The 21,998-nt window shown below is 42.9% G+C and overlaps 1 protein-coding gene across 6 annotated transcripts in view; it reads left to right on the forward strand.

The window, feature by feature from the left end:
- SPO11-2 (sporulation 11-2) overlaps positions 1–21,998 on the forward strand; it is a 28,126-nt gene that overhangs the window by 2,074 nt on the left and 4,054 nt on the right. The window lies entirely within an intron of this gene.

The raw sequence follows: 21,998 nt of genomic DNA on the forward strand, positions 1-21,998 counted from the left end.
CTGTGGCTATGTATAAAGACCTATGATCTATCCAACATTTGTTCCTTCATTTATGTTTCTAGTATAGGGGTTGATTGCAATATGTGCATGATAGTGTTAGCAGATTAGTCTGCTCATGAGTGAGTCTGCGTGTGTAGTTGTGGGCTGTGCATTTCTTTTTGTGTGTTGGTCATAGGGCGCCAGTTTATTGGCCCCTGATTTTGGCCACTTGGCATTATTTAGCTGGCTGATGGCTATGTTTGGCCATTTTGATGGTGGCCGACTTGATCCAGTCTTAAGCATATCTCAACACATGCATGCAAGCAATCCAATGTGACATCTTAGGTGCATTGAAATATTGATTGAGTAATGAGGCATAATATGCAAGGTTTTACCTAGTGTAAATCAACCAAAGAGGTTTTCTACAAATGACCTGTAAGTGTGCTTCGAAGGGCTGACCTAGGGAATCCTTAGAAAGCTTGGTAGTGGGATCAAGGGGTGTGGCCACAAGTTGTGTCTAATTAGTGCAATACTACTTAGCTAACTAAAGGGCGTACTTCTATTGTGAGACAAAAATACTATCTGCAGATTGAACTATCTCCATCCCCAAGAAGTAGGACAATTGGCCAAGGTCAGTTATCTCAAATGTAGAACAAAGATGGGGCTCTATATCTGCTATAATAGTAGAATGTGAGGCTGTGATAAATAGATCATCAACATATATAGTTGACTTCCCCTTAAGTGGTTTTTACATATAGGTTTGGGTTATGCATAGTTACGTGGAACGGGGAACGGGACTCCTTGGAACGGGGGGAACGTCCAAGGTTGGGGAATAGGAACGGGGGGAACGACACACGTCTTAAGTGCCCCAAATATGCCTTGCATGACCCAAATTGCCCCAAAGAATGACCCTCTAATTGCCCCAATACCCTTCAATGCTCCAAATTGTCCCAAATGTCCCAAAATTGACTTGATTACCCCCATAGCTCCAAATTGCCTTGAATCCCAATTATCCAGATTTCCCTTGAAATTAGACAATATAAATGGTTGATTACCTTGGAATTGAGGATAGGCTGAAATTTGATTGTGATTTGTAAGAGTTGATAATGCATCAAATTTGAACTTTGCATGGACTCCTGATTGGCTTGTGGGTTGTCTTGACACTTTGAATATATATATATATATATATATATATATATATATATATATATATATATATATATATATATATATATATATAGAGAGAGAGAGAGAGAGAGAGAGAGAGAGAGAGAGAGAGAGAGAGAGAGAGAGAGAGAGAGAGAGTGCACATTGGGCAATGTAGATGGGTGAACATGTGGTAGAAGGAGTGCGACACAAGCAAAAAGAAAAAACTGAAAAAAACGTAATTTTTTGGTCAACAGGCTTGGGACGGCCGTTTCAAACAAGGAACGATAGGGAACGACCTTGGGAACGGCAGGGAATGTTCCCTGGCCGTTTCACCTCCTCGGAGGGTTTGGAACACGTTAGGCTGTTCCGTGTTTCTATGGGGTTATGACTTTAGAATGGTAGCCATGATTTCTAAGGAACTCATCCATCCTGTGGAACTAGGAGCGCGGTGCTTGCTTCAACCCATAACAAGCTTTCCGCAAATGAAATACCTTGTCTTTATGCTCTGTAGAAGGGAATTTGGGAGGCTACTTCACATAGACTTCCTCCAAGTAACCATTCAGGAAGACACTTTTGACATCCATTTGATAGAGCGGCCGACTGTGATGAGTGGCTGGTACAACTAACAAATGAAATGATATCAATGTTGCAGTGGGTGCAAAGGTCTCCTCATAATCTATGCCATGTTTTTTTCAAAAACCTTGTAGTACAAGGCAAGCCTTGTGCTTGTTCAATGTTCCTATAGCTTTTAATTTAGTCCTAAAGATCCACTTGGTTCTGATGACTTTCTTGTGGTTTGAATGATCCATCAAGGTCCAAGTTTCATTTGGATCAATGTTCTCAAGCTCCTTTTCCATGGCCTCTTGCCATTGGGGATGCTTTAGAGTCTCCTGCGGCTCATAATGCACTATATGCTTTGCCGTAAAGATAGACACAAATGATACACTAGGTGCAAGTTGGGTAGATCTTCTAGGGCCATTCAGAGTGGAATTCGGTGGAAGGATCCCCCTCGAGTACTGAAGACTCTGCAGGTGGGTCAAGAGTGGGTAGTAGATGTGGCTCAAATGACACTATCTCCGATATGGTAGGTGAAGGAATCAGATTAGAGGCCAATGCAGTGGTATGTACAATATCCCTCTCATAAAAAATGACATCTCTTTGAACAATCACCTTGTTAGTTTGAGGATTGAACAAATGATAGGCTTTTGCCTAAGAGCAATAGCCAACAAAAATTAGGAGATCAGCTTAGGGAGTGAGCTTTTCTATATTATCATGAAGAGTGTGCGTGTAAGCATGACACTCAAAAACTTTGAAGTGGGAAATGATAGATTGAGTGTCAAAAAATGCCTCGAAGGGGATCATATGAGGAATTACATGCAGTCAGGTACTGGTTGAGGATGTACACCGAAGTGTTAATAGCCTTGACCCAAAGGCGCTTAGGAAGCTTTGCTCTAAATAGCAAAGAGTGTGGCCTACACTGTATGACTCCATTCTAGGGGTAAGCCGTTGATAATACTCACTTAGTGAACTTTTGGGAGATAACCTCACCACCATCACTTCTCATACAACCTATACAATGACCTGTTCGATTATGCACCAAAAGTACCCATGAAGAGAAATAGGTGAACGTGTCAGATTTACACTTTAGAAAATACATCCATATGTATTTAGAAAAATCATCCACTATTAAAAGAAGTATAGCGCTCCATTAAGAGTAGTAGTGGGTGTCGGCCCACGAAGATTAATATGAATTAATCTCAGAGGCACCTCAATTTGATGTGTGGTCTATTGAGGGAATGGAGTATGGTACTATTTTCCTACTCGACAAGCTGGACAAACATCCTTGGACAATTTAAGGTGTGGAAGACTCTCAATCATTTGATGGTGTGACAGCTCATAGAGTGAGTCATACTCGAGGTGTTTGAAGCGATAATGGCATGCCAAAGGTGCTCATTGTTCATAGGCTTTTGTGTGGCAGCTAAAGCTTAGAAGCGGTGGAACTGAGTCCTCGGTGGTCGGCTGAGTTATCATGTAGAGGCCACTATTCGCAGATATGTCAATTCATGGTTGAGTCTATGCATGCCAGAGAGGGCTGGGCACATTTTAGATATTTTAGGTTTTTTTTTTGGGTCATTTTGATGGTGTTTATGGCATTTATTGCTAGCTGATCTGACATCATTTATGGTATTATTTCAGCCTATTTATTTCAAGCTCCTCCTTCGCAGTTGACACACATGCATCATCTGTCATTCATCATCTAACAGGTTTTGGTGGAGGGAGGGGAGTATTGAGCTAAATCACGCTTTACAACTGATCAACATTTTTAAACAGTCTAAAAACATGCGTAATGAATGAAAAACACAAAATTGGTGCGCGATTCAAGAAGTGGAACCCCAAAACCCTAATTTTTTGGGGTACCCTTCAACATCTATAAATAGACATGTTGCCCACCATTCAATCTCATCTTTTTGTGTAGGTTTCTCACTCTACTGTGCAGATTTCAGCCATCCCACACTGGCTGCAACTCATCACTATCCAGCCCTAGATGGCCTGTTTTCAGCCATCGCCTTATTGTTAGAAGGTCTCCATTTGTTGTGTCATCATAGCACTTGATTAGCGTGCGTTTTAAGCATCTGATGCCAGACAGCAGCCTGCTGCCATCTCTCCTATTGGGTGACTGCTGCAATACCTGCGTTTTTACTATCCAGTAGGTCATCTGCATCAGCAAACACCTCTCCTATTGTCGCCTAACAGTTCTCTGCCTCGAATGATCAGATTTTAGCCTTTGGTGGTACATTGCTGTGTTTACTAGATTTCAGCCTTCGACTATTGTGTTTTGGTAACCAGCCTACTGTCCTACATCACTCTCCTACACTACATTGCTTTGTCCTTGGGCATTCTGTACACTCTTACATTCATTTACAGTTTCATTCACTTCAGAGTTTCTTCTCTTTGTGTTTGTTTGTGTGTTTGAGTTTTAAGGTTTTTACATTTTGCATTTTGCATTTAGGGTTTGAGTTTTACTTGTCTTTGTCTAAGTCTTTGTGTTTCAATCTTGGTTGTACATGTTGTGTTTCCTTAGTGCAAACCCTAGCATATCTTCACATGGTATCAGAGCCGGTGCTCTTTTAAAGAGTATCCTGCGGTGATTGTGGAGGCTAGTCTTTGTGCGAGACTCACATGTGACTCGATTTTGACTCCTAGTGTCTTAGGTAGCTTCTTCTTCGGATCTTATGACGCCCTATTAGGCCTCTCCATCATTGGAGGCTCTAAGAAGGCATTATGGTTCGAGGAGGATGTAGACACACCTTTACCTTTACCATCTTCTTCTTCTCGTTTTGGTCATCTTACATATGAAGAGTTTGAGGAGTACTTCCGCATCACGCACAACTTGGTTTACACTCCAACGAGTGCTACTATTCCCTTTGGAGGACCGATTGGTGAGAATGGCCATCTCTCTGATCTTGGAGGGATTATGACATTCGGCACGTCTGGTGATTCATCTCGTTTATCTCCGCTAGGCCTTATGTCAGGTTCGTATAACCCTTTTGAGTTGTATGAGCCAAAACCCTCTCCTGTTTCTTCTTTTGTTGTGCAGGATTCATATGATTTTTAGTATGTTAACTTTAATAGAGGAGGCTCTCGAAGCAGATACCCTTTATCAGGTATATCTCCACCATTTGTTTCATTTGAGCAAGTAAACCACACTTCTCAACTCCCTTCCATCCCACCACTATCTTCTCTACATTCTGATCTACTCACATCTGTTAGCTTGCCTATTTTAGTCACATCAGTCCGTCATCTCCTGGTTGTGAGCTCCTGTCAGAGTCTGACAGAGACATGGAAGCTCTGGCATTCTAGAGTGCATTTCTTCTATTTTAGGCACATTTATTGTGCATTTCCTGTCAGAGTGCAGCGATGTGGAAGCGTAGGACATAGACTGAGCGAGAGTGAACACAGGGAGAAGAGAGAGAGAAAAGAAGACAGTGTAAACGCAGAAAATCTGCAGTGCAGTATGTTGTATAAGAGTGCAGCAATATACACGGGAGCAAAGGAAATATCTGCGTGTGTCTCCGACTTGATGACCTCGATCTCCGTTAGCCCGAGCACAGTCTGTCTTAGCCAACAGATCTCAAGATCAGAATCTGAATAATGAATACTGGAGTGTGCCATAAACTGACTATAAATAGCCAAAAAATAAAAAGCCCCAATACCAGGTCGGCTGCAGCCGACTGTAGTAAAACTGTCCGTGTTCGACTGCAGTAGCTGGCGTGGCGTCCGTATTGTGCTGACGTGGGCTATTGACGTGTCCAACTGCTTGAGTCCAGGGGATGACTTTGCAAACTCCTAGTGAATGCCCCTATTTGCACAAAAACGAGCAAACTCATTAGACATAAATTCACCTCCCTTGTCTGAATGCAAGGTCTTTAGTCGCCGGCCAGAACGGTTCTCCTCAAAGAGAAGCCAATCCTTGAAGTGAGAGAAAGCCTCCGACTTCAAAGTCAAGAAATAGGCCCAAGTCATCTTGCTGTAGCCATCTATGATCAACATGAAGTATAAGCTCCCCTTTAGGGACTCGGTCCTCATCGGGCCACAAAGATCCGTAGATACAAGCTCCATGGGTGAAGTAGACCACCTCGAAGCTTTGTTGGGAATCGCATTCCGATGCAATTTCCCACGAATGCAGGAGACACATGGCTGATGGCTCACCACTATATCCAGCAAACCTCGGACAAACGATTCTCGCGACGCCTTCCGAAGGTACTCATAGTTCAAGTGGTCAAACCGAGCATGCCATAGCTCGGACTGTGTTTGAGAGGTAAGAAGAAGAGAGGTAAGAGCTGTAGAAGACTTCAATTTGTAGATGCCATCCTCCTCATATCCTCCAGAGAGAACCTTCCTTGATCCACGATCAAGGACTCGAACAGTATCGCTGTCAAACTCCACCAAGAGGCTAAGAGCACAAATCTTATGGATTGAAAGCAAATGATATCCCAAGCCTGGCACATGCAACACCTCAGAAGTGTAGGTACCACCACATCCATCTGGAATAAGTTGCATCTCATCCCGTGCAGCAATAGACATAGAAGAGCTGTCTCCAATGAGAATCTGCCCATGCGAAGGTCGCAAATGGGCAACACCATCGGAAGGAGTCATGTGTCGTGAGGCACCACTGTGCACAATCCACTCTCGAGTTTGGGGAGCTGTCATCGCAGCATCAGAAGTCTTCGATGTAGAGTCCTCAATGACTGTTAAGTGTAAAAAAGCAGTTGATGAGGATGCAGCCACGGTTGCAGAATCATTCTTGTCCTTCTTCTTGGTGTCCTTCTTGTCTTTGTCGGGGCAATCCTTCTTCCAATGACCGGTCTTACCACAAATATGGCAAGTCGATTTCTTCTCCTTGTCCTTTTTGGATTTGTTGTCCTCCTTTTTTTTCTTTTGGTCCTTCCCCTTTTGAGAGGCTTGACCAACCTATGCCTCCGATTTGGAAGCATTCTGTTCCTTCAATTGTTCCTCTTGGTCCAAGACCATGGGAACCAACTCTTCCCACCGAAGAGTTGACTCCCGCCCTGAAGCAATAAGGGCGGAATAAAAAGTACCAAATCATGGTGGCAACTGGGACAGTAAAGTGATCGCCATGTCTTCGGAGAAAATAGGCTTCCCCGCATTTTGAACGTGTATCTGAAGCTGTCGAAGCTTATTGATGTGTTCCCGAAGCGAAGAAGACTTATTCACGGACAAGGTCCGCATCTGCATCTCCAAAGAAATCCTCTTCATCAGGGTCATCCGATTGTACATTTGGTCGAGCTCCAACCATATCTCTCGAGCCACCAACAAGTGCTCGATGTGAGCTATCATGGCTGTAGTGCAAGACAGAAAAAGAAAAGAACGAATCCTGGCATTCAGTTTGTCTCAATGAGACTGGGCCTTGGTCAACTCCGCACGAGCACTGGAAGAGAGTTTGGACTCATCTAGCGCCGAGGGCCGGTTGATCTCCTCCAACACAAGCTCCTCCAAATCATAAGACTCTAGAATGGCCAACATCATTACCCGCCAGATGCGGTAATTGTCACCATCAAGCTTCTGATCCGATGGAGGAGTCGGTAGGACAGGCATCTTCCTGTCCGTGATCGCTTGGAACTCCAAATCAGCTTCTGTAGACATGTTCACCTACAATGCCTGCATAAACACAAAAGCAGCCCTCTCTGACTGTGTAAACGCAGCCTGGTAGGGCTGTTTTCGTCTCTGCTCGTACCTTCTTCACTCGTCGGAGGCGATGAAAAGGTAAAATCTGCAATGGAAGACCTAAAATGCAGCCTTCCTCCCCTTCAAACAGCAATAACCTGCAGCAAATTCACCGATTGGACTCCTTTCTCGCGCGTCTACTCTCGCTTCAGCCTTGAACCGATGCGCAGCCCTCTCGCTCGCCCTCGAATCTTGGAAACGCAGCCTTGTGTCGTGCTGAAATCTCCTCTTCAGATAGGCTCAGCCCTCAGTCAATCCATCTTCACCGCTCTGATAACATGTTAGAGTGCAGCGATGTGGAAGCGTAGGACATAGACTGAGCGAGAGTGAACACAGGGAGAAGAGAGAGAGAGAAAAGAAGACAGTGTAAATGCAGAAAAGCTGCAGTGTAGTATGCTGTATAAGAGCACAGAAATATACACGGGGGCAGAGGAAATATCTGCGTGTGTCTCCGGTTTGATGACCTTGATCTCCATTAGCCCTCTCAGCCAACAGATCTCAAGATCAGAATTTGAATAATGAATACTGGAGTGTGCCACAAACTGGCTATAAATAGCCAAAAAATAGAAAATCCCTAGCACCAAGTCGGCTGCATTTAATTGCAGTAAAACTGTCCGACTGCAGATTGTCCGACTACAGCAGCTGATGTGGCGTCCGTACTGTGCTGACGTGGCCGCCACGCATGCTGACGTGTCCTCTGCCGTACTGTGCTGATGTGGCACTGCCGTACCTTGCTAACGTGTTCGACTGCTTGTCTAGGGGATGACTCTACCTCTAACATTTCCATGGTTTATCAGTTGGTTGACACTTGTCACTTTTTTTTTGGTCCATGATTGCCTGGGAGAGATTGTCATTATTTTTTCATTTTTTCTATATAGTTAGACTGCATTTATTGTAATCATACCTTCATCTGCTGTAGTTGGCTAGTTTTTGGTGGAGGTGGCTAAATGTAGCACACCTCCCACACTTGGCAAATCACTCTTTTGCAGATTCAACCCACTCCGTCTCTCAGACACTCTCCGATATTGGTGTTGCCATCATCTCAACTTGATTTGGTGCCCATTGATGCCTTTGGCTGCATGCAGGGACTGATTAGTCCTCATCTCCTTAGTTCTCAGCATAGGCTCTTTGGAGATTGAGTTGTTGTGAAAGTATTTGATGTTATCTCCCCTTTATTGTTCTTGTTTTTGAAGATGGAGCTTTTTGATCAAGGGCCTAGGTTTCTTCAATGAGTACCTAGCTTTAATACCATGTAAAGAAATGCTCAACGAATACAATCGTACAAAAAACACATAGATTGATTAAGAAACAGTTGGGGTTAGGGTTAACATTGAGACAATGAGTATAGAAGATGAAAGAAAACTGAATAATGAATAAATATAGTGCTCGATGCAGCAAACACACTATGCAAGGTGAAAATTGGCCCCTAAACTCCTCTCTCTAGGATTGGGGCAGACAATATGGAGTGTGTCGTACTTTGACAAATCTTGAAATACAGTGGGCAGCCTCTGAAGATGTTTGGCACTAGCAAACACAGCTCTATGATCATTGGATGAGTGACACATAGGCAGTTGGTGTAGATGGACAGGAAACACAGCAAGTATTGATGATACGGCAGCCTAGCGATGCAACAAATTTGGTGAATGCAGCTTTCTGGATGATGTGGTAGATCAGACAGCTGCAAGAGCAGCAAAACATAGGTGAATGATGATGTGGCAGGTCAAGTGGCTCTAGGAACAGCAAAATGCAAATTCAGGCTGGTCATACAAGCTGCAAATGTAGGAGATAGGCCACGTGGCAGCTGGACAGGGTGCAGAATGCAGTTGTCTAGCTGGACAGCAAGTTGGAAGGCTGGAAACAATCATGAACAGCAGTAGATAGGCTGGACACTAGGTGCTTGATGATCGGAAATAGTAGGCAGCAGCTCAAACTAAGATATCCTCCGCAAATGGGGTGTGGATAGTAGAGAGAAAGCACCTACAAGGTGCAAAAATGAGATTAAGATTGAATGGTGGGCAGCCTGTCTATTTATGAGTAATTTGATTAGTTAAGCTTGTTTTGGGGCTGTTTAATGTGGCTAATTAGCATGTAATGCATTTTTAGTTCAACACTTCCATCTCGATATGGTGGCCATGATCAAGCATTTGCAGCTTTAGAGAGGGGAGAGAGGAAAAAGAAGTCAAAAGGCACAATGCTATTATTGTGGAAAGAAGACACCTATGAAAGGATTGTAAAGAGTTAGTGGCTTCGTGGAGGAAGGAGAAGAAGCTGAAGCAAGATACAAACTCCTTGGATGAGTCATCCTTGTTCTCCTCCAACTCTGATTCAAATCCTTCGGCTAAGGCGAAGGCCAAGGCATGGAAGGGATAGTCTTCTACTATTGACAAGGGGAACGACTTGGTTGCCTTCCTTTTGTTGCTTTCTAGTGGAGGTGATGTGGTGATGGCTCACGGCTCTCTTAAGCTAGAGAGAGAGTGCGAGAGGGAGTGTATGTAACCAGCCTTCCTTCCATGGATGGGTGGTAAATCCCTGATTCCAACTTAATTACAACAGCAAACAATTAATGCAAATCTGAAAATACAAATTTCCCTACTAATCTTGGACAATGCACACCCGATTGGCCCGAAAATTGGTGCCCCTTTCGGTATTTCTTTAGCTTTATTGAAGAAGAAGTTGATTACAATGGGATTCTCCCAATTCCTTTCGGTATTCCAACTCCCCTTGCTGTTCAAAAGCACCAGCAAATCTTTAATCTGATTTGCCCCTTGATTTGGGCAATCAATTGGCCTTCACCTGCTTTGATGGAGATGGAAAATGCCCCAAATTCAATTATTTGCTGGTCCTTCCACTTAAATAGGCTAAAAACAACTTTAGCCCTGTTGAATCCAAGTCTTGGAGCTGCCAATTTTTGGCACATTTTCTGAGGCTACTGCTAAACTCTAAATTTTGCTTGCAGATTAGGGTTTATAGCAGAGAAATCTGAAATTTCTCAGCCTCCAAGGGTCCAAATGCTGAGATCTTCGGAGCAAGGCTATGAAATGGCTGGGAGATGAGAGGGGAAGCTGTAGAGAGAGAAAATTTAGAGTTTTGTTGCGAAGAATGACTTAAAATCAGTCAAATGCAGCTGTTGCCCTACCACAACAGCATGTAGATGCAAAGAAGTGAAGAAAATCAATCATTTACTACTGTTGCCCTATCTCAACAGCTTGTAGATGCTGTCACCTGCTGTTGATTGGTCTTCTTTTTCCCCTGGGTGCCTCAAAAGGTCATTCAATGGCTGCAAATCAGACCGGTAGTCTCTCCTCCCTCTCTCCCGCAGGTTGAATAATAAAAATGCCTCTCTTCAGTCTCTAAAGACGTTTTTCAGTCTTGTATGGGCATTTTTGACAATTGGCAGCCTTTCCAAATGGTCTTTCCAACATTTTTCATAATTCAATATTAATTTTCAGCCTTTAAATACTGAAAATTAATCTAATAATTATTTCGGTGCCTTGAAAAATAATGACTGGCCAATAATTAAATTGGCGAGTCAACTCCCATTTCCGAGTGTGTTTGCGCCATCTGTGACCATCAGATTGGCGTTAGGTACCATTAAATGCCACTTGTCTAGTATCACTAGCTGACATTATGGCCAAATGAATGACCTAGGCCAACAACTGGCACCAGATATCACCAAGTACTTGCATGGCATAGCTTATAGCAACTTTTGTCTTTGACATCCCATGATTTCTTCGAGTCCTGGGCTCGCAAATTTACTTTAACCCCAGTTGCATCTCACATGTGCAATATTTACTTAATCATGTGATTAAAAATCAATCCACATGTTAAGTGAGGTTTCAAAAATACATGTCCTCATGACAGTGTGTCCTTGGTTTTGGTTGCTTGATATTATTTAGTTGGACAATCGCTATTTTTGGCCATTTTGATGTTGGTGCGACCAAATCTAATCTTAGGAATATTTTTTTGTCTATTTATTATTGAGCTTCCTTCTCCTCAATCATTCATTCACTTGTAGTTTTCCAAAGTAGGTCCCATTGGAGAGAGGGAGCCAGTGCTAATGCCCATATAGTTGGTGACTCGTTGTTGTATGTAACCGTCTCATGTTTGGTATATGGATTTCATTTCTCGAGCATATCTTTGAGTTATCTCTTTGCAATGTCCTGCCTCTTGCTTTCTTTTCTTGTGTTGTGCAGTCTATTATAACAGTCTTCTACACTTCCATTGTTGCACCCACTTCTGACAGGTAGAAGGCATTGGCCTCGGTTGATTTCATGTCTAGTGTATTTACTATTAAACATGGTTTGTGACTTATTCACATTTGTGCTTGTGCTTCTCTTTGTTCTTTTATGCATCCTCTTGTTTGAACTTTTACTTATATCAAACAACCATCTATAATCCACCCCAATTCACTGACAAATTTGCACAAAAGATGCATAATTTTTAGCCACTTGAAGCTTTGGGTTTTCTTCATTTGTAACTAATACTACTTGATAAAAATATCAAAATGCCTCCTTGCCAAAAACCAACCATTCTTCCCCTTTTCTTATATGTATATGGTGGTGGCTCAAATCTCCTTAAATGTTAAACTTTTTAATTGACAGGCTTGTTTGTTAGTATATGCCTTGTGAATAGATGATGCATGTTGGGCGAGGGATGTCGCTTGCCCAGGTTTGTCTGCAACTTGGAAAATGTGGAACTTGTGAAGATATGCTAGGGTTTGCACTGAGGAAACATAGCATGTATGACCAAGACTAAAACACAAAGACTCAAACAGAGACTAGCAAAACTCAAACCCTAAATGCAAAACGCAAAACACAAAATGCAAAAACTCAAAACTCAAACACAGAGAGAAGAAACGTTGAAGTGAATGAATGTTGTAAATGAATGTAAGAGTGTACATAATGTCCAAGAGCAGAGAAATGCAGTGTTGGAGAGTGACGTCCATCGAAGACGGATTCCAAGTGTAGTAACCACTAGTCAGAGATGAGAGAGTGCTGAATCATGAAGGGCAGCAGGCTGGTCACCAAAACACAGTAGTTGGAGGCTGAAATCTAGTAAACACAGTAGTGTACCACCTAAGGAAGGTTGAAAACCGATTACCTGAGGCAGGGAATTGTTAGGCAAGAATAGGAGAGGTGTTTGCTGATGTAGAAGGCCTATTGGACAGCAAAAATGCAGGTATTGCAGTAGTCATCTAGTAGGAGAAATGGAAGCAGCTTGTCGCTTGGCACCAGACGCTAACAACGTAGGCTGATTATGTGCTATGATGACACAACAGATGGAGACATTCAAACAGCAAGGCGATGGTTGAAATTAGACTGCCTAGGGTTGGATAGTGATGGGCTGCAGTCAGTGATGGTTGGACAGTAGATGGTAGGTCGTTGATGGCTGAAATCTGCACGGTAGAGTGACAAACCTGCACCAAAGGATAAGGCTCAATGGTGGGCAGCCTGTCTATTCATAGATGTTGAAGGGTGCTCCAAAAAGTTATGGTTTTGGGGAACCATTGAAACACTCTCGAACTGTGCACCAAATTTTCGTTTTTCATTAATTAAGCGTGTTTTGGGACTTTTTAAAAATGCTAATCAGCTGTAAAGCATGTTTTAGCTCAAACCCTCTCTCAAGCCCAAAACTGAGTCTAAACGGGAAGGCTTGCAATGTGTGCTCCAAGGTGTCTCACCCAAAGTAACCAGACCATCAGTCAAAGGGCGCATGTCGGCTACCGAGTGGCCTACTAAGACTACAAAGGTGATGGTTATCTTACCAAGGGAGTCCAAGTAGTCACCCTAGAGAGGACAAAGCATTGGACAAAGGGTGCTCATTGATTGCCTACCAAGCCCTACAAAAGCGGATGGAATCACATTGAACTTTTTTTTTTGTGGGTTGCAGCGAAAAGTTAATTTTAGGGGTGGCGGATGATTAAGTAACAATGACATAGAAGACAAGAGTACACCCAACACATCACAAAACAATACAAGCTTACCCAACCACTCCAGGATGTCGATGACGAGGAAAAGGTGATGAAGGATGGTGGTGTAATTCGTTGATGGAAACAACTTAGGATCTGTCTAGTGGTGCTCTACACAATGGGATGCATAGTATGCTGCATGTTGAAGAATACACATGCAACAGGTGTCACTTGGACGGTGTCCCTCATGGGAAAATCGTTCACTTGTCCAAGTGCCCTAGCACAAAGATGATGAAATCATGCAATGCATAGAGAAAAGTACAACAGGGGGGGAAAGGCCGATGTTGAAGACAAGTGCCAAAATCTGCAGAATACCAAGAAGGGTAGGAACCCCTTCTCAACTTGGATGTCGATGCCAAAGAAGGAAGAGGAGCTTGAGAATGTCAGTCTTCATGTGGTGCTGAGAACCATGTAGATAAAAATGATGAAGCATCCCTACTGGAAGAGCAAGGATAGGAGTTATTGCCATGATAACATCAAGAGAGATGTTGCATGATCTGCTGTGGGAGGGGAAGCCTCCATGTTGGTAGAAGAGCAAAACTCCAAGTAGATGGAACCATGAAAGGAACGGCGCGCATCTCTCGTCTCCAACTTAGAAAGGACTGGTGCAAGCTTGCATGTTAATCCTATAGTGAAAGGACTGGTGCTGAGAACCATGTAGATAAAAATGATGAAGTATCCCTACTGGAAGAGCAAGGATAGGAGTTACTGCCATGATAACATCAAGAGAGATGTTGCATGATCTGCTGTGGGAGGGGAAGCCTCCATGTTGGTAGAAGAGCAAAACTCCAAGTAGATGGAACCATGAAAGGAACGACGCGCATCTCCCGTCTCCAACTTAGAAAGGACTGGTGCAAGCTTGCATGTTAATCCTATAGTGAAAGGACTGGTGCTGAGAACCATGTAGATAAAAATGATGAAGCATCCCTACTGGAAGAGCAAGGATAGGAGTTACTGCCATGATAACATCAAGAGAGATGTTGCATGATCTGCTGTGGGAGGGGAAGCCTCCATGTTGGTAGAAGAGCAAAACTCCAAGTAGATGGAACCATGAAAGGAACGACGAGCATCTCCCGTCTCCAACTTAGAAAGGACTGGTGCAAGCTTGCATGTTAATCCTATAGTGAAATACAAAACCTTGCAAAGAGATCAAGATCTGCAAGCACAGAGGTGAGTAGTAAGATGCTCCAAAAAACAAAACTGAAAATAAAAGAAAGCAAAGCTAAGTGCAATGCAATGAGTATGTAAGTATGTAGTGGAGGTCTAAAAAAGAAAAGGCTAAGTGTGTGGCCACCATCACGTACGGCGAGACAGGGAAGTGGTCCTAGAAGGTGCAGTGGATGCCCTAGGAATGAATACGTAAAGTGCAATAGGTGAGTTGCTAGTAGACCAATCAGCCAATCCTTCAGGAGTAGTGAAGGAGATAGGTTGTTGAGACTGTCCGTGTGCCACATATCCAGTAGCCACTAGGGTAGATGGAGCAGATGATGCAGTAGCAGGAGGCGTAGCCCTATTGGACGGGCTAGCCAGAGTGAAGGCAATCATAGCGGTGTGCAGTGGTTTTCTAGGTGGAAGACCTTGGGCCTTGGTACAACACTCCTCGTCCACATGGCTCACCTCTGGCAGTGTGTGCAAAACCTGTGAAGGTGGTGATAGGATCGAGATGCAGCTGAGAGTGCAATAGACAGTGTGAGAGTGAGAGAGACAGAGTGAAGCACGACACCCAATCCAATAGACTGAAAGAGTGTAGAATGAAAGTACAAAGTACAACCCTTAAACCTTAGGGTTGTAGGGGATGTTCACACCCGACACACGGTAAGTGCCCATAAGTGTGTAACATAAGCACATAAGCACATACGAAAATAAGACTATAAGTTTGGGGGAAAAAACCTCTCCTACCGAGAGTAAAAAGTGCCCCAGTGTCCTACTGATCACCGACACTCCCATATGAGCGTAGGCGTAAGTGAGGCGTGAGTCAAATACCCAACAAATGAGTCAAATACCCAACAAACCCCCTTGGAGTGAAGAGTGATCGAGAGTACAAGGATCATCCGCCACCAAAGGATATCAAATTTAAAGCATCGCGAAATGCTTCAAATTTGTCACGAGGAAGAGCTTTGGTGAAGATGTCTGCCACATTACTGGTGGTAGGACAATAGTCAAGGCTGATATCACTTGCATGTAGCCTCTCTTTGACAAAGTGATAATGGATCTCAATGTGTTTCGTGCGGGCATGAAACACTGGGTTCCGTGCCACTGCAATGGCACTCTGACTGTCAGTGAACAAAGGAGTAGGCTCCGTTAACAGATACATCCAGATCAGCTAGCAAACGTCTAAGCCATACGCATTTAACTGTGGTAGTGAAAGCTGCCTTGTATTCAGCTTCACATGACGATGTGGCAACAGTGGATTGTTTCTTGCTAAGCTAAGAAATGCAAGAAGAGCCAAGAAAGAAACAATTGCCACTAGTGTTGCCTTGTCTCAACAACCTGTAGATGCAGTCACCTGGTGTTGATTGGTCTTCTCTTGACCCTGGTTGCCTCAGAAGGTCCTCCAATGGCTGCAAATCAGACCAGTAGCATCTCCTCCCTCTTTCTTGTAGGCTGAATGCACTAAAATGCCTCTTTCCAGCCTCTAAAGACGTTTTTTAGTCTTGCATGGGCATTTTTGACAAGTGGCAGCTTTTCCAAATGGTTTTTCTAGCGTTATCCATTATTAAACATTAATTTTCAATCTTTAAATACTGAAAATTAATCTAATAATTATTTCATTGCCTTGAAAAAAATCTGACTAATCAATAATTAAATTGGCTAGGCAACTTCCATTCTCGAGTGTCTTTGTGTTATCTTTGACCATTAGATTGGTGTTAGGTACCATTAAACACCACTTCTCTAGTGTCACCAACTGACACTTATGGCCAAATGAATGACCTTGGCCAACAACTGGCACCAGATACCACCAAATACCTGTGCGGTATAACTTATAGCAACTTTTGCCTTTGACATCCCATGATTTTCTCAGGTTTCAAGCTTGTAAATTTACTCTAACCCCAGTTACATCTCATATGTGCAACATTTACTTAATCATGTGATTAGAAATTAATCCACATGACAATAATGCAATAGATGGAGACCTCCCAATAGTAGGGCAATGATTGAAAATAGGCCGCCTAGGATTGGATAGTGATGGGCTGCAGTTGGTGTGGTTGGACAACAAATGGTAGGTGGCTAAGGGCTGAAATTTGCACGGTAGAGTGAGAAACCTGCACCAAAGGATAAGGCTGAATGGTGGGCAGCCTGTCTATTTATAGATGTTGAAGGGCGCCCCAAAAAATTAGGCTTTTGGGGAACCATTGAAACTCTCTTGAACCACATACTAAATTTGTGTTTTTCATTAATTAAGCATGTTTCGGGGCTGTTTAAAAATGCTAATTAGCTGTAAAGTGTGTTTTAGCTCAATAGATCCTATATATTTTTATTGCATGGCATTACATCCCTTCGTGTTTTAGGTGGGTGGGAGTTTTTTCCCGATGTGTAACCAGCCTTACCATTGAGATTGGATCTAGGATCTCCATGACATAGGGGGCAATATCACCATTCGGTGCTTGTTGGAGGAGTGGGCATGTTCCTACTTATTCATGATAGACAAGATTTTACAATTGAAGTCCTCTATATTCTAGATTTAGGCTTCAATCTACTTTTAGTTCATTACTTACACAGATGGAGACCCATGTGGTGTTCACCTAAGAGGTGACAATTGAGGATACTACCACTAGAGATGTTCTATGGACATGTATATGGGAGAGTGGGGTTTATAAGCTCACAATCCTTTCAGTCATTTCTTCTTTGCATTGGGGCTACTTTGAAGTTTGGCATGCTCGTTATGGGCATTTAAAGTTTGATTCCATTTTTCCAAGCATTGTAGAAGGGTCTTGTTGAGGACTTAGTAAACTTCCCTTCCAAAATTCCATGCTTATGCTTGAGCTGTTTGAGGGGCAAACTACATTGCACACCTTTTTTAAAGGTGGCTATTAGATATGCATTGTAGTATACGCCCTTAGAGTTGGTCCACATCGACTTGTGTGGTCCTATGAGGAAATAGTTTCCTTACGGGAAGCTAAGTATTGTATACTTTTGGATGACGACTTCTCCAAATATGTGTAGTCCTATTTTTTGGATTTTAAATTAGATGCATTTTTTGACTTTGGTGAGTGGGAGGTTTTGGTGGAGAAATAGGCTATCTTTAGGGTCTGAGGGGTTTGAACTGATCTTGGAGGCGAGTTTACCTTGAAGAAAATTGACAAGTTTTAGCATGGCATTAAGTTGGTCATATTCACATTAGATATAACCAAAGGTTATAGGCTCTACGATTTCAAGACTGACAAAGTGGTGGTGAGCCAAGATGATATATTTGATGAGGACAATACCTCAGATACTTCCTTGAATGGTGATTGGCGGATCTTCTTTGACTCCACTTTCTCCTCCACCTTTGACACCACCTCTCTCGTCTAGATTACCTATCAGCAATCCTTTGGCACCCCCACCTTCTTGTCCCTTATCTTTCCCTCCTCCACCAGCCTCTTTTTCTTTCCCACATTCTTCTTTTTCCTTTCTACATTCTTCTTTGAGAGACATTGAGCTACGTGAGGGGGAGTCTCTTTCACCCAATGAGAGGGAGCTCCTTTTAGATATTGATGCACCAAAGATTCTGGAGTTCCCTTAGCCTCTCTTATAGGGTGAGGAGCCTTATGTGATACATTGGTGGTTTCAAGGATTGATGTAGGATTCTAGAGTTACCTCCTTTTTGGAGTCACTGTAGGTTCATCATCATTCAACCGAATTGTAGTAGTGGCAAGGGCGTTCACTATGTATGAACTATGCCCTTATGATTTGGATCTTGAAGGATAGAGAGCCTACCACTCTTTAGAAGGCCATGGCACATGAGACATGACATCATGCTATATAGGATGAGCTTGATTTAATTGAGCACAATGAAACATGGGAGTTGATCCCACATCCAACGAAGTATGGTGTTCACTACGTGTGAACTATGCCCTTATGATTTAGATCTTGAAGGATAGAGAGCCTACCACTTTTTAGGAGGCCATGGCACATGAGACATGGCATCATGCTGTGTAGGATGAACTCGATTTAATTGAGTGCAATGAAACATGGGAGTTGGTTCCACATCCAGCAAGGCAGAAGGTGATCGGTGTGAATTAGGTGTACAAAACCAAGTATTTGGTTGATGGCACCTTGCACAATATCATTTAGGCTGTTCTAGCTCTTGTAGCCACCAAAATTGGGATGTGTATCGGATGGACATGAAGTTTGCATTCTTGAATGACTTTCTTGAGAAGATCTATGTTAATTAGCCTCCAGGTTTTAGTGTGCTGAGTAAGGAGGATCATGTGTACCACTTGCAGAAGAGACTCTATGGCTTGAAGCAAGCTCTGAGAGCTTGGTATTAGCAGATTGACTATTTCTTTTGTTAATTAGATCATGACCCCAACCTCTACTTTTGGTTGGATGATTAGGAGCGTGTCCTTGTCAGGCTCTATGTGGATAACCTCATGCTAGCAAGTAGCCATACGTAGGCCCCATCTTTGTCTTGCAGGTTTCAGTCATTAGCCCTCTTCCACTAGTTGCCTTAGCCCCCAACGACTGTTGCTACGTGGTCTACAATTGTCGACTAGCCTCCCACTGTTGCCAACGATCAACTGCCATCATCTTCAAGTAGTTACATTGTTGCGTTTACGAGTTCCAGCCCCAGAGACTACTGTGTTGTGGATTCCAGTGTGCTGCTTTCCATTTTCAGCATTGGCTTGATTTGCGTTTGCATCTATATTAGGTCGTTTTTGTATTTTCAGCACTTTTCGTCACTAGCCTCTACGCCAATTGCTGGTTATTGCACTCGGGATCCGTCTCCGGTGGACCAGGCACATCAACACCTTCCCTTAGCCCACTCCCATGAGAGCCAGGCTGTTGGAAAACTCTGTCCTTGACCATCTTGTGCATTCTTTCGTTCATTTACTGCATTGATTCATTTACTTCAGAGTTCTCTCTCTTCTCTATTTGTGTTTGTGTTTTTACGTTTTGCATTTAGGGTTTGCATTTATTGTGTTACTGTTTGAGTTCTGAGCTAATCAGTATGGAATGAATTTTTAGCACAACACTCCTCTCAAGCCTAAAATTGGAACTAGAAAGAGATTCGAAGAAAAGCTCAAGCCCATTTTATCCCTAGGCATCCCACCCCAAAGTAGCTAGGGCATCAAACAAAGGATGCACACTAGCTGCCCAGTGGCCTTTGAGAGTTCGAGTGTCCCACATGCAAACCCTAATCTGGGAGGCCCCAAATTTTCTATAAGTAGACAGGTTGCCCCGCACTCAGTAAATCTCGTTTTTGTAGATTGTAGGTTCTATAACTTCGCTGTCCATTGTGTGTGGAGTATATCTCAGTTGTATCTGCCCGTTGTCATCTCCTACCATTTGGTGCTTGTCTACCAGCCTTCCTTCACAGTTTTCTGCCCTTACCAGGCTATCACCTACAGTTAACCTATCCTAAACATTGTGTTTGCTGTTGGCGATGTAAACGCCCCGAACAACATAACATGCTTAACAATTATGATATTTGCTTGTTTTCGAGATTTAATATAAAAGAGAATGAACACTTAAAGCTGAAAATGAAAATTACTCACAAAATTACAGCCATGAAAATGTAAAAGTAATGGAGACAAGATTGAGGGTCGAAGATGGGCAACAACCCCCCTCCCCCCGAAGGAATGTATTTCTGCTCAACCCAAGTCCCTTAGGGAAGAGCTCAGTTACAATCAACCTGAGAGTGAGGAGAAGTAATTCTCACTCTCATAAGATCATGCAAAGATGTACAAACACACATGCATTATCTATTATGCAATGATAAGAACTGATTTCTTTACAGTATGAGAGAAGAAAGAGGGGAAATCAGCCTTTCTCCATCGTTGATCAGTAGTACATGGATAGGGCTTGCTTCTTGTTGCTAAAATGGAAGAAAGAGCCCGAGAAGGAGGTGTTGTAATGAATTTACAGGCTTGCTGTCCTGTAAAACAGCAGTAATAGAAGAGGGAATATGGAGGAATTTGATAATGGAGAAGTGGGGGATGATGATGGGGATGAATGGGGCCAGTTTTTGGCTATCTGGGGTGCTGTACATGAGTTTACAACAAAGAAAAATGATGCTGAATGAATAAAAACGAGCTCTTATTTATAGGAGAGGGAAGAGCTAGTACAAAAGGGGAAAGTGGAGTAGCACAAGACAAGTGTCCAGCCACATGTCATGAGATGTGACAAGTGGTGGGACACTTGGAAACTTGTGTGACAAGTGTCTTGACACTTGTCTCTTCTCTATGGCCTTCCTTTTTGGGCTGAATACTGTCAAGAATAGAAACAACCAAATTTAGTAAGCACAGTCAGAGTACAGAATTTACTATTTTTAGAATGACATCCCCTATTTTTTAGGACTAGCATTTTTAGGCTGATTCGAGGCTCCTAAAATTTAGGGACCCCCAATATGGGTATCATATGAAAGCTTTTTCCGTGTACATCGCAAAAACGGTATCAGAATCTTCATGTGACTTCCTATGCAAAGAAATGTGCATTTCAAGCTTTCAGCCCACACATGCACATTGTACAAGCATTTCATGATCATGCCATCTCGTTGATTGTAACTGTCTGTTCTGGTGGATCTAGGCCACACTTCAAGGCATCAATCCTTTCTGTGTGCAAGTCTAACCCTGATATGCGTGAGTTCTGGTCACAGGCACCCAATCGGGCCATATAGGTGGAAGTGTGAACTATCTTTTCTCTAACCCACCGCGTGGGTCCACCATAACCTGTGACCACTCATCAGTGGCCAGCTAAAATGCACTTTTCTTTATATCTAATTAGTGCAAAGGAAACAAATTTAATAAATCATTATATAGACAAATTAATGAAAAAGGATACAAATTCTGTTTCTATAGAGTTGTGACAGGCGACCAGTTTTTTGTGGATGGTTCATGTCTTGGTGCTGTCAATCTATCCCAGACATTGTGTTTGCTGCTGACGGCCAGTTTTTTGTGTGGTTCATGTCCTGGTGTTGTCGCTTATTGTTGGAGACTCCCCAGACTATTGCATTTTGATTAGCTGGCTGCTGTCTTGATTGCCACATCATCACAGATCTGCATTTTGCTGATCAGGCTGCTACCATCCTGCCATATCATCACCAGCCTGCTGCGTTTGTGGATTTTCTCTCTCCTTTGTGTGTTGTCTGGTCCAGCTGCCTATTGCTGTATTTGCTGCTGCTAGATACCTTCGGAGGTTGCCTTGCTGTGTTTTGGGATTCGTGGGAGTACGACACACTCTCCAGATCATACTCTCTGACATGATTGTTGAGACGTGGGAGTTCAAGGGTTAGTATTCTTTCATTGCATAGTGTGTTTGCTACATGAGCATTGTATTATTCAGATTCATTTAGTTTCTTATTCATTTGTGTTCATTGTCTTTGAGTTATCCTAACCCTAACTGTGTTCTTTTATCGGTTTGTGCTTTGTCGTATGATTGTGTTTGAGTTTCTATGTTAGGGTAATTCTCCACAATTCATTCCATACAAAATAGCTCTTTAAACAGCCCCAAAACA

This window comes from Lygodium microphyllum, chromosome 19 (assembly GCF_053477565.2).
Source record: "Lygodium microphyllum isolate KBCC chromosome 19, Lygodium_microphyllum_v1.1.10, whole genome shotgun sequence".
Taxonomy (NCBI): Eukaryota; Viridiplantae; Streptophyta; class Polypodiopsida; order Schizaeales; family Lygodiaceae; genus Lygodium; species Lygodium microphyllum.